This window comes from Talpa occidentalis, unplaced genomic scaffold (assembly GCF_014898055.3).
Source record: "Talpa occidentalis isolate TD23 unplaced genomic scaffold, MPIMG_talOcc4v2.1, whole genome shotgun sequence".
Lineage (NCBI taxonomy): Eukaryota > Metazoa > Chordata > Mammalia > Eulipotyphla > Talpidae > Talpa > Talpa occidentalis.
This window is the reverse complement of record NW_026555331.1, coordinates 121,972,839-121,986,221: the sequence shown is the minus strand read 5'-3', so window position 1 is coordinate 121,986,221 and position 13,383 is coordinate 121,972,839. Positions and strand designations below refer to the sequence as shown.

The window sequence follows — 13,383 nt, the reverse complement described above, 5'->3', positions numbered from 1 at the left end:
AAACTTGATGAAGTCCCAACCCTTTCTCTTTGAGATGTTCCAACCATACCTTGCACAAAAGATTTATTCAAACAGCTGCAAGAATATTCCCGAGACAGGACACTGTCCACCCAAATCAGCAGCATGCTGTTATCAAACCTCCCTATGGGGTCTGCACACAGGGCAGCCGTGAATGCTGTCCCTAAGGCTTATGACAAGGATATGAGTCACTGGATTTGATGCCCTGTTTATACAAGGATGGGGAGGGTCTCTAAGGGTTTTAGATCAGGCCACATAGATCTTGAACACCTTTAATTCCACTAATAGGAACCCATTATACCGAGTCAAATGTTTCACCAACAAAAGCCCACTTTTATGTTCAGATTGTTGATCAAAACACCAATAACAGAAGGACTTACCACCGTCATTCATCAAATATGACCCCCTTGGATTAAGAGGAGTTTCCCAGTCCAGACTTTGTGTTCTTGATAACACATGAGCTGACGACCCCTAGAGGTAAAGCCTCAGCCAGCCAATTCATGCACGTAAAATACCAGATAGATTCAAGTGCTGTTGTTTTATTTATTTTTATACTCAAGTATCTTACAGTATAGACATTGTAACCATGTGCCATTTCTCTTTCTATTAGGTATGATTCCCAGGATGTGGAGAATGGAGAGGGGAGGGATGCAAAGGATTGGATTATATCAAAAGTATCCGTAAATTCTGATTTATACCTGTTGCCCAAGGCACGACCAGTTCACACCCATTTTGACTTTCAAAGGTGTCTAGAATAGTGAGTAAAACAGATCCCGTTTTTGCTTTCCTGAGCTTCATAATCTAGTGAAAGGAAAGTGTATTAAGGGATCCCATCTTGAAATCTGAGATTCACCTAGTGAATCTGGTGAAGAGGAAAGCAAGTGGTTACTCTTATTTATAGAAGGATGCTATGGCACAGAACACAGAGAAAAACCCAGGAGAACTGGGTTTGAATCCTGTCTTTACCAGCTCCCAATAGGGTGGCCTTGGGCATGTCGCCTCACCTTGAGAAATCTTAATTTCCTTGTTTGTAAATTGAGAGTAATGCACTTGCTGGCCCGCCCTCCTAGTCATTTGTGTTTGTGTGTGTGAGATACTAGTTACCCCATGGATGTCACTAAACTTTATAAAAAGAGTAGCACTAACAAGAGTTAAGAATCATTCCTGTCATAATCCCAGTATTGGTTTAGGCTTCGAATTGACTCTGACTTGGGAGAAAATTGGCTACAGAACATAGATCATGTCAGCTCTTTCACTTGTCTTCCTGTAGATTGAGAGAGGAACCTGTAGCTTCTGCCATGGGCATAGCTAGCTGAAACCTACATGAGAATCTACATTCCCCCTTAATTCCATCAGAGCAGGGAACCTGACCCTTCAGAGTAAAATCATAAGTCCTTCCTTTGCCTTAAAATGCATTCTTGTAAAACCTGTCCAATAAATGGGCCTCCCTGATGATGCAGGAGTTTAAGTCTCAGTGCTGTCAAGCTCCCATCAGCCACTGCAGCACGAGTTCAATCCCCGGCCAGGGAGCCAACCCACATGGTGCAGCAGACCTCTCCTTTCTCGTCTGCTGCTCCCCTTAGCAGTGTATTGCAGTGGATCCACCTGTTCTGTTCCCCACAATGTCTCTGGTGAAACCTCTCACACATCCCCCCTACCCCACACCTCTGGCTTATACCCCAGTACTTGTATGCATAAATAAATACAAATAAACCTTTTAAAAAACTGTCCAATAAGGATTCAACTTACCCTTTTTTATGTTAGCAGAACTCTGTTAAAAGCTTGAGAAGACATGATAACTAGTGCAAGGGAGTGTGGAAGCTGGGCAGAGTGTACTGGCCCCTGAAGTGGCACATCCCAGGGGAATCATCAAATATGGTGAGGATGGGGCGTGGGTACAGAGAGTAGTGGTGCCCCAAACAGAAGTACTGTCTTGGACCACAATGTAGAATTTTATTTTTTCAAAGTGAAAATTGCTTTATTCATTATAAAAGTAATGCATTGTAAAAACTGCTAACATTTCAGAAAATATAAGAAAGTAAAATATTTCCATGTAAAACTTTCCAATTATTTTCTATGTGTATGTGTTTGTCTATGTGTTGTACATATGTATCTATATGCATATATTTTCTATTTTAAAAAATAAAAATGGAATCCTATTATAGACATTGTCTTGAAATCTGCTTTTTTTCCCCATCTAAAATGATCATGGACACATTTCAGTAACTATAGATCTACATCATCATTTTTATAGCTTCCCAGTTTTCCATGGAATAGATGTGCCAATAGTTTACTTAACCCGTGCCCGGCTGCTTGTTTTTTAGGTTTGTTTCTGGGCACAATATTTATCCCTTTGGCTAAAACTTTTTAATATCAATATAAGATGTCTAAACCCAACACACACACAAAATGACATACTTTTCAAAATGCCACTGGGAGAAGTTTCATATATTTATGAGACTGTCTTTTTGCATTTAGGGGAAGTGTACACTAGGCAATGCTGTGACTCACATGTGCTGAGCTCAGCTTTGGCACTGCTGCAAGCAGCCCATGGTAGGGTTAGTTATTTGCGTTGTAACCTTCTCAGACACAGGAACCAGCACTGGTCCTTCATGAAGTAGGGTCGCCACCAGGGCCCTCTGTCACGTAACAGCCCTTTCAGCCTGAGGACCAGTCATCAGAACACACCTTTCTAGAAAGGAAAGCTGGTGTCCATGTGCAGATGTTTACATGTGGTGTGTGTAGTAACACCTCAGTCCCGTGAACCCTGCCACTGAGTGGAGCTCCCTGGGAACCCAGCCAGGAGCTCCCCACACTAAGGAGCCTTGCATGGGGCCACACTGCAGGCTCACCAAGAAACACTTCTGGGTAACCCATGCGTGACACTAGTGAGTGTAAGGGTCTGATTTCCATGTTCAGCAAATTAAAACTCTGAGGAGGATGGTGGAGGCAGACCTGACTATAAAAAGAAGTGACCCTAAGCTATAGGAAGATAAAGGTAAAAGCCAGAAAATGGGAATGCTGAGGCTCGCTTTTGTGCAGGGGGAAAGAGCCCTGCTTACTTTTCAGAGTTTGCAAACCTCAGGCCAATCAATTGAGGGACCAACATTTTATTTTATTTTTTTTAAAGATTTATTTTTATTTATTTATACAAGCACTGGGTACAGTCAGAAGCGCGGGAGGGTGAGAGAATTCACCAGAGCCAGAGCGGGGAGCAGAGCAGGCAGAAGGACCGAAGTACACTGCTGAGGGGAGCAGCGGGCGGCAGGAGAGGTCTGCACGCCGTGTGGGACCCTCCTCCAGTGGCCGGGGAGCAGCGGGAATTGAACCGTCGCTGCAGAGGCTGCAGGCAGCTTCGCAACCCAGCGTCACCAGGGAGGCCCGAGGGACCAACATTTTAAACAGTGAATAGAAGAGAAAATACCAGATTGTTTTTTCACTTAGTAAAGATAAATATTATCCTTAGAAATTTTTGTCTTGCCTTCATATGTGCATACTACGTTATACTGTAAAATCTGTTTCTTAAGGTGCATCCCTGGATGCTTGAAGTTTAAAAGCTGTAGTTGTAGACCCTGAAGTCATCATCATTTTACAGCAAAATATAGAAACGAATGCCCTTAAAAGTGACCTTGAGTTATCAAAAAAGGATCAAATAATGTTCAAAGCATACCATGTAAGAGGACAAAGTACAATGGGATGAAGATCTTTTAGAAAGATTCCTGTTACAAAGTGCCTTCATTTTTTTTGAAGATTAAATATTTTAAATTTTATATGGAAAGCCTTTTTACCGTCTCCCAACTTGAACCACAAGCACAACTTTAAAAATACCAAATTTGACTGGAAACCTAAAAAAAAAGATATTTCACTTTTAAGAAATTAATTGAAACAAAATACCAAATTTGATACATACATATATAAAGACATCTACCTCCCAGATATACCTAATAAAGTATGTGTATATATATATATATATATATATATATATATATATATATATATATATATATATATATATCTTTGTGTTTCACATTAAGAAAAACTTGTACATTCATTCAAAACACACAGCCAGGCTTCTGTGTTCTGGCTAAGTATTGGCATACAAAGATAAATGATACTCAGAAGACTCCAGTTAACCCACATTTGTTGACCTTCACTGTAAAGGCATTTTGGAAATTGTGGTGTACTTCTGGCTAAGGCTGGTTGGAACTGGCACTCTCCTGAAGAATGTAGGGTATGTGGTCCCCATATGTGTCCCATGGCTTCGGTCATGAGTCCATATCACAAAGGATTAAGCCAAAAGCCAGCTCCATTTAAAATCAGGCAGGCTCGCTCAGTCCCTGTGTGTCCAGATAAGGGGGTTAGGAGGTCAGGCCTCGAGCTGAGGTCCCAACCTGGATGTGTGTCCAGAGCCAGTGATAGACACAGTTTTACTGACTCTTACCTTGCTTTCTGTCTACTGACAGCTCAAACTTCTGTCCCTTTTTTTGGTTCCATCCTTTCTCTGGCCAACTTTCTACATATCCAGAATATGTATTAAAGATCTCAATGGCCCCTGACAGCTTCCTCCTCTGTTTAGATACTCCAATGCATCTCCTTTTGCTTGCAGGAGTGGGAATGTGGGAAAACGGGGGTGTGTCCCAAATGCCCAGGTAATGGCACAGCACCCCAGTTTTGTATCCATCAATGCTGTCATCCTCCAGGAGGTTGGATATACTGTTCCCACCAGCATTCCCAAAACCATCTTCCCTGTCAGCAAAGCAGTACTTGTCTGGTCTGTGGTAGAACTACCTTTGTCAAGCATACCAATGCTAACGATAACAAATACCTGCCCCTAGTCCATGTCCCCTACTAGCCCACTTTTTTGATATTCTAAGTTTGGTGGCCTCGCAGATTTTTAGAAGTTCTGCTTTTTAATAGCCTAGCCTGTCTTCCTTAAATATGCCAGTGCTTGTCAAACTGTGTGTCCTACTTTTTTGGTTTAAAAAAAAAGTCTCTATGCACCGAGGAGTTACATGGAAATACCACTTTGTGTCTTGTATGCAAACGAGTTTTCCAGCTGAGGCAGTTCTCATTTACCCAGTCCCGTGATTCTTTTCAGGCAGCATGGAGGCAACTGTCATGTCGTTACCAAAATAATCTCAAATAAACCAGTAAGAGGCACTACCTGTGTGTCTGGTCCAGACAGAGAGCTTCTTCAATTAACCGGAACCCATAGATTTGATTAGACTTAACGACCTAGGTTGCTTTCTGTCATTCATCATAAAGTCCACCTTGACACTCTGATTCCCTGGCCTTTAGTTCTGTGTTTTGTTCTGTTGTGTGTCCTGGGGAAAGAAAGGAAGAGGTAGAGAAATAAGGAAATGACAAGATATCCTAGAATTTTCTAATTCTCACCTCCTGACCCTCACCCCTTCTGCATTTCACTTTCAGCACCTCTGGGCACAACCAGATGCTTGAACTGAGATGCTTGAACTCTTGGCAAATGTCTCCATTCATCCTGTAACAGGGTGGTCCCCAGGAAAGGGGGAGGTTCCCTGCCCCACCCAAGGGAGGGTGGAGCTGAGCAGGGAGAGGAGATGCTGCAGAAGAGACTGAGGAAGGAAGCAAGATGGAGCCAGGAGACCTGGAGGAGGCGCATGGAGCCTAGAGACATGTGAAGAAACTGCGCTTGTCTTTTGGTCGTGGACTGGGTGACACAGATGTGGGTGAGACCCGTGGGGAGGTGACAATGGCAGCCTTTATCTTGATGTTGATTTTGCTCTTTTCCTTCCGGGCTTGTCCGGTTGTTTCTGACCCTTTTCTGTGGGTCCCCACTGGAAGATGCTTTAGACTCGTGGCAGGCTTTGGGGCCTTGTTCTGGGCCAATCCCATATGGATGGACTTTTACCCACGAGGGGATGGGTAACTTTGGGTGCTTCATTTAGAAACTAGACTCTGCCTTACCTGTATTGTTTCCTAATTGTATTAAAGTTCCTTCCCATTAAAGTCTTATATGTTTTGTGTTGATGCGTTGGATGGCAGAACCCATTTAGAATAGGCAGGTTTGCGAGGTTTGGGCTGCCCCTCTCTCTGTCCTATAACAATCCCTACAAACCTTGTAGCCATCTGTGGTAATTCCCAACCATGACCCTGAGGAGGAAAAGCCATACACCCTCAATGAATCTGCTCACATTTGTCAGACAATAGTTACATCACCCCTTATCAAGCTGTGAGTGTGTCCCTGTGCCCAGATAAAGAACGTAACAATGGGACCCTACCTTTGATCAATATTTTCAGTGGCCTCTGTGGTAAAAGAACTCAGCAAAAGCAGGAGTTTGAGGGCCTCCCCGGTGGCGCAGCGGTTGAGCGCTGGGTTGCGAAGCTGCCCGCGGCCTCTGCGGCGCCGGTTCGATCCCCGGCTGCTCCCCGGCCACTGGAGGAGGGTCCCACATGGCGCGCAGACCTCTCCTGCCGCCCGCTGCTCCCCTCAGCAGTGTACTTCGGTCCTTCTGTCTGCTCTGCTCCCCGCTCTGGCTCTGGTGAGTTCTCTCACCCTCCCGCGCTTCTGACTGTACCCAGTGCATGTATAAACAAAACAAACAAACAAACCAGCAAACAAATAAATAAAGCATGCCTCTATCAAAAAAAAAAAAAAAAAAAAAAGCAGGAGTTTGAAAGATGTGTTGGAGAAGAGCTCCACCACTGCCTGGGCTAAGCCAAATCCCTTCTATATGAGAGCAGCACACCTGGGAGATGAGGGCTGCATAATGTGCTGCTTGGCAGGCCTGCTGGGCCATTCCACTCTGGCTGCTTCTTAGACTAGGATTAGGTGGGGAGCCAAATTTAGCAAGTGGGTGAAGCAATCAAATCACAGAAGGACAGATGTGCAAAGTAGGTAGAATTGCTTGCTTTCCACTGAAACAGTAGTAGCTCTGAAGTGTAGATGTCTCACCCCACAGTATGATAGGTCCCCTCCTGGGTTAGGGGTTGCATCTGTGAACTACCAAAAAAGCCATGAAGACATGGAGTTTTTAGAAAAATCAAGGGTGATGATAAGAGTTTATAATAAAACAACTTTGCTAACCTTTTTATCATCATGTATACTGACAACATGATAGAGGCAAGCAAGGAGAATTAGGAATTGGGAGACCTGGTGCTGTTTGATTTGTAAGTAGCCTTAAATCTAATTTGTGTGTCCCTCAAATCTCAGTTTACTTGTCTGTGAAGATGGCAATGATAGAAATCCTCCACTCTTAAAGTCCTTTGTGAGTAATAAGGTGCCACATCACTCGAGGTGCTCCTGAGGCTGACCAAGGCTTTTCAGAGTCTTGGCTTTCCTCCTTGGTTAAGTTGGGATAATAATGCCAATCCTCCCATCTTCTGAGGACTGAGCAATATATTGTGCATCTAGCTTTATCTTGTAAACCATGGAGTTCTAAGTGAGACAGGGCCCAAAACGTTGTGCGTCTGCTATATGGAGTTGGTTGCCAACCCAGAGACCAGGGCTCGTCTGGACTCACTCTGTCCATCTTGGAACCTTCTCTAAGTGGTTCCCATAGTAGAATCCCATCCCCCTTTCTCCTCTCCCCCTCTCCCAGCCCTCTGCCACCACACCTTCATTTGTCTTGATTGCTCTAAATTGTCTTTATTCTTTGCTTAATCTCTCAGTTAACTACTGCATTTCCCTCCAGGGTGGCTCCATTTCAGATCCCAGTGAAACCATTTCTTTGTGTAGTTTGTAATAAATGTGTGCTCCTTTAGGAGGGAAGGAGCAGCCTCTGTTTGGAGTCATACCCACCACTATGGCACCGGTGAACCCCTGGAGCCAGAGGGATGACATTTACTCTCTAGAATGAACTTGAATCTGGCCCACGGTTACAGTGGCTCTACAGCCTACCTGTTTCTACTTGTTCATTACTATATCCTAAACCTCTGAAGCAGGGAAGGGGCAAACTTGTATTCTTCAAATCAAGGGTAGATGATAGGTAGATAGTAGATGATAGATAGATAGATGGATAGATAGATAGATAGATAGATAGATAGATAGATAGATAGATAGATAGATAGATAGATAGATAGACAGACAGATTTGGGGATAGGGTTAGGTTTGAGTCCACTCGCAATTTAAAATTCTCACTCCTATATCCCTACTCCAGTTCTCCTGGAATTCAGTTTTCTCAGACAACTCAAATTTGATCTGCTTAATTGTCTTTATCCTAAAATAAGATAGTACTGAATGCATTCTGAGAAAGAAATGGAAAATCTTGTTAAATAAGCCATTTGTCTTCCTTTTTATTTTACTTTGCCAGATGAAAATTCTTAATTGGCTGTCACCTATAAGAAAGCACACACTTCAGTCCAGATAAGGGAGAAAGACTGACCTCAGCAACCCTAAACTTCAAAAGGGGGAAAGGATGAGGTCCCTCCATTTGCTACCTCCCTGCACAGAGCAGGGAACTCAGAAGTCCCTTTTTAGTGTCTTAAAAACTCCATTCAGCATTTCCCTTTATTTCTGCTATGGCATTTGCCAACTTCCAAATTCCAGAGCTTCTACAATCACACCCAGATGTGTACCAAGTCCTCCGGCATTTGAAAAATCTCTTAAGTCAATCTCTGAGTGAAAGATGCTTCGAGGAAGTACCCAGTTCCTTCTGCTAATAACCACAGCTTGTCACATGACGCCTGCCCTCCCCCCACCACTGGTCTCTCCAACCCCCCCACCCACCCATCCCACCAATAAAGTAGGTTGACGGCAATCCTTTATCTACCAACATCTACATTTCCTTCCAGGTGGTAATCTTTTGCTTTTGTTATTTAAGTTCTTTTTTTTTTTCTTTTTTCTTCTTAATTGTTACCCAATTGCGTTGGGACTTGCATAAACAGTTAACAAAAACACGCGCACGAGGCAGCCGTTTTGCTTTCTGCGCTTGTTGTTCTTGGCACTGGGTCAGTTCTATGAACTTCTGGTGTCCAACTGGTAGGACCTGAAACTCTGTGTTTAACAAGTGCCTGTAGTCAAAACAGTTGGCGTGTGCACGCGCGATAGCTGGTAGTGACTGCAGCTGGTCAGGCGTCGGGTCCTGGACCTTGCAGAATACAAGTCACGTTGCTCTGCTTCTGGGTTGGGCTTTTGTTGTTTAGTTGTTGGGGTTTTTTGCCTTTCCTTTTTTTTTTTTTTTTTTTGTGATGACATCCCGTGCTAATGTGGATCGCTTCAGGTTCCAAAAGTACAACATGTTTACAGTCGTCGTAGAATCAGATTAAGTTGGCAGCCTGAGTCTTCTGTGTAAGTGGTTTTAGTTTACATTTCTTCTTCTAGCAGGATGTTTTGCATAATTTTGCTGATCCTGGGTTATTTATAGACGTTTCTGAAGAAACGGGAATGCATGAGAATTTTCTATTCTAACTGGGGAAAGTGAAATCCGGTCCTACATTTAGAGAACCGGAATGCCTATGCTACCGAGGGTAATTTTAGCTCTTGAAAACTAATTTCTCCTCGAGGTCATTTGATAACATTCTGGAGCATACTCTCCAGCCGCCCGACATCAGATACCCTGGTAATTGTCTTAAGACGCGTTGTTTTCCTTTGGTCCGTCATAAACGGAATAAAATGAAAGTAATGATGCCATTTCCTCTAGGGCGCTCAGGGAGGGTGGATGCAGTGATTGGGTATTGTTTCCAACGTCTGAAATGGGTTGCAGTGGTTGTTTTGTCCAACCCACGGGAGCAGCGTTGGCTGGCGGTCCCCAGGCTGCCCGTGAGCCGGGCGGCGGGACTGGCTGAGAGCCTGGGGGAGGGGCAGAGCAGGGCCGGCGGCAGGAGAGTTTGTGGGCTATGAAGTTTGTCCTCACTTAGAGGGCAGTGGCACTCAGATGTTTATAACATTTGAAAAATGATATTCGATTGCAAGATGGCATACCGGCTAATGCATTATCGGTTTGATTTTCTGGCCTGGGATAGTATATTCGGGGGCTGTGTGCATTTTTGATTGAGAACTAAAGCTGGGCACGTTTAATATCACTAAGCCAGAATTAGCACTCTGTGAAAGGGTTTCCCATAATATTTACTAGAACAGTTGGCTAAAATTGCTTTGCTTTGCCCACTGCATGTCTATGTAATTAAATCAGTCCTTGATAGGGTACCTTGAACACCTCCCATCTCTGTCTGCTGCTCTTGGAATTTGCATGGGTAAGTAGCATGTTCATCAGCATAATGAGTGTGGAGTCCCAGTCTAATGGTCCAGGAGAACGTTGTAAATGAGATACTTCATTGTGCCTCAGGTTAAATATTTTAAACCAAACAAATGGAAAAGGAGGGGGGGAAATGGTAAACATTGTTTAGACCGCGCGTGAAAGGTCTTCTGAGTAGGGAGCCTGCCCTGACTCAGTGCCTGGATCCCACACAGACAGATCCAAACCTCCCCTCGCCCCCAGCATCACCAACGCACACACACAAATGAAAATGGTCACTTGAAACGGAAATTTCCAAGGTAGTAAATGGGACCACTAGGCCAAGGCTTGATGTAGTCATTATAACTGCTGAGGGCTGCCAACTGCTAATTTCTTTTTCTCCTCCATGCTTCTCTCATCTATATGAAAGCTACAGGGATTTTTTGTTTGTTTTGATGTCTGACCTTGCAGGGAATAATGATGAGGCTGTCTGGCTTTCAGCCTTTAATAGTTTAGAGTATGTCCTGTTTTCTCACGCTAGACCCCTGAACCAGGGAAGGACAGCCCCTTGGGCTCAGTAGGAAAAGACAAGAGGGGCTTGTCCCACACAGTGGAGCTGGGGAGATAGAACTCAGGTGTGGTCATTATTCATTTACCTTTGCATCGTCATTGCCCTATCCAAACTGGGCAAACTGGCTGGAACGGACGTTAAGAAACTTTGTTCTGCTTTAATTCAAGTCTGCCTCCATGAAAGGGACCCTGGTTTCACTTCACTTTTCTCCTCCTCTCTGTGAGGCTGGAGTAAGACATGAGGCACACCTTTTGAAGACCTCAGGTTTGTGATGTGTGTTGGTTTATGTGCCTCTCAGCGCTGATTATGGGACTCTGACAGGCTGTGATTAGTGAATGAAGAGACAAGGAGGGAACCTACTGGCCTTTATGTGTGAGTTTGAAAGAGTGGGCAATGACTACTGAAAAGTTTCCAGGTCATCCTCACCCAAGGGCTTTTGCATTTGAATTGGTCAAACCCACCTCCCTCGCTGGATCCTTGGGGAGAGTGGGGGCGCTGCCTTTCACCCACCAACAGTAATCCTTCCTTGCTTTGATTTCCCTGGATCCCACTCCTCCCCCCAGCCAAGTGGGAGAGAGCTCAATGACTTATCTCCTGTTAGGCTGATAATTTATCTGGTATGTCTGGGCCTCTTAGCAATAGTGAGCATTTGTGGGTCCATTCCCTCTCCTAGCCCTGCCCCAGGGGATGGGTTCTGCCTGCCCCCCACTCATTGGGAAACCCAAGGTCTGGCTAGGTCCTGGGAACCTGAGGGAGGCAGGCCTGGCAGAAATTGGAGTTGGAGTAGATCCCTGATGAAAGGCGGCATTGAGCTAGACATTCAGAGTTGGTTTGTCAAAGCTGTGAGAATGAACTGGGAGACTACCTCATGGTACCATTAACCCATTCACCCTCCAAAGTCTTATCCTTTTCTGGAACTATAGCATGACATATAGGTTCATCAGGACCCACAAAGGTAAGAGGCCAAACCAGAGTTTGTTCCTTTCAGGGTGTGGTTTGGTGTCGCACTATTTCAAACCAGCTGCTGAGTCCCTGTAGGCTATTATTATACCTCAGCCTCAAGCCTGCAGGATGGGCAGGCAGGGTCTGCCTGTCATCAAGGATCTGGAGAATGCCCCCACATTGACCTGGCTACAGCTTGACACACTGTCATCCAGGTGGCCTCCCCATGACCAGCAGGAAATGCATTTGATCTGCAGTTATTTCAGAGGTGGGAGACCCTTGCCCTCTGCTCTCCATATTATACTTTTTCTCCCTGATCTGGTGAACATGAATGGTTGTTAAGTAAACCAATTGTATTATTACTTTGCTAGAGCTGTCATAACAAAATACCATAGACTGGGTGGCTTACACAACAGACATTTATTTTTTTGTAGTTCTGGCAGCTGGAAGTAGAAAATCAAGGAGCCAGCAGGGTTGGTTTCTCCCAAGGCCTCTCTCTTGGGCTTCCTGATGGCTGGTATTTCCTTCACAAGGTCAGGTCACTCTTTTGTGCACTTGCACCCCCAGTGTCTCTTCCTCTGCTTATGAGCACAGCGGGCATATTGGATTGCTAAAACTTAATCACCTCTTTAAAGATCTTATTTCTGAATACAGTTACATCCTGAGGTATTGGGGATTGGAACTTCAACACCAACATATGAATTGAGGAGGGACAAAATTCAGCCCAAGTTCCAACCCACTGAACCTGGTCCTGCCTCACATTAAGTTGCAGCATCCAGAGGCTACAGTAACTGCCATGATGTAGATTCACCTGTTACTCATTCCTGCTCATATGAGTGTGTAGAACCAAACACGGTCTCTCTGTGTGGGTGTGTACTCAAAGGAAACAAAATGAGTGAAAGACAAATAATATTCAAAATTCTCAAGAAAAAGTCAGAGTCTGTGACTGTCAGAGTCTGAGTTAACTTTCATGTGTCCCATGATGATTTATAGGTGACTTCAGCAGCCCACTTGTCTCAAGGGCGACTTGGAAAGGGCTAGGTTTAAATAGAGTAACTTGTGGCCCAGAAGACTCCAGAAGTTAGTTATGTAACAGAAATTGTGACTTTCCTCTGGGCCTCTAACTCCCAGTGTCTTTGTGAGTAAACTCCCTGAGTCTGTTAATAAATTCATTGGCATGATCCTCAGTGTCCTGCCAATAATTTATATATACGTATATTTAAAATCTACTCTCAATGTTCATATAAGGTTGGGGAATCACCCTTATGTGGATTAAGAGAGGAGAATTTAGCCAGTTACTGTCATTTAAATTTTTTTCCACTTTTATTGGATAATTGTGAAAAATAATTATTCATAAAGGTAATTTACATATTAAGTATAATTGCCCATTGTTTGTCATTTATGTCATGAATATTTCTCTCCCCACCATCCCTGGGTCCCTTGTCCCAGATCCTCTCCATTTTTGTTGAAAATGGCTGCATTTCATCCTTTCTTATGGCTGTCTAATACTCCATGGAATGGATACCACATTTTCTTGATCCAACTTACCTCTCATTTTAATTGCTGCTCTTTCCTCATGGGCATGTGGTAAGCCTTGACAGTCCCCCCTTTACTGTCCCCTGTCTGTGAGACATCTTTGACACCTATATGTTAAGGGCCAGAATATTTACCTCTGATACCCCTTAGAACAATTTCCCCCCGAGA

General features: G+C 44.1%; 1 protein-coding gene across 14 annotated transcripts in view; it reads left to right on the top strand.

Moving 5' to 3' along the window:
* The window catches only part of ATXN7L1 (ataxin 7 like 1), a 235,310-nt gene that overhangs the window by 153,764 nt on the left and 68,163 nt on the right, over positions 1-13,383 (top strand). The window contains exon 1 of one of the 14 annotated variants that reach the window (XM_054692550.1): positions 9,193-9,283. The exons of the other annotated variants lie outside the window; for them this stretch is intronic. The gene's annotated coding sequence lies outside the window, so the exon portion shown is untranslated. Of the gene's footprint in view, positions 1-9,192; positions 9,284-13,383 lie in introns of those variants that run through there. 14 annotated transcript variants of the gene reach the window in all.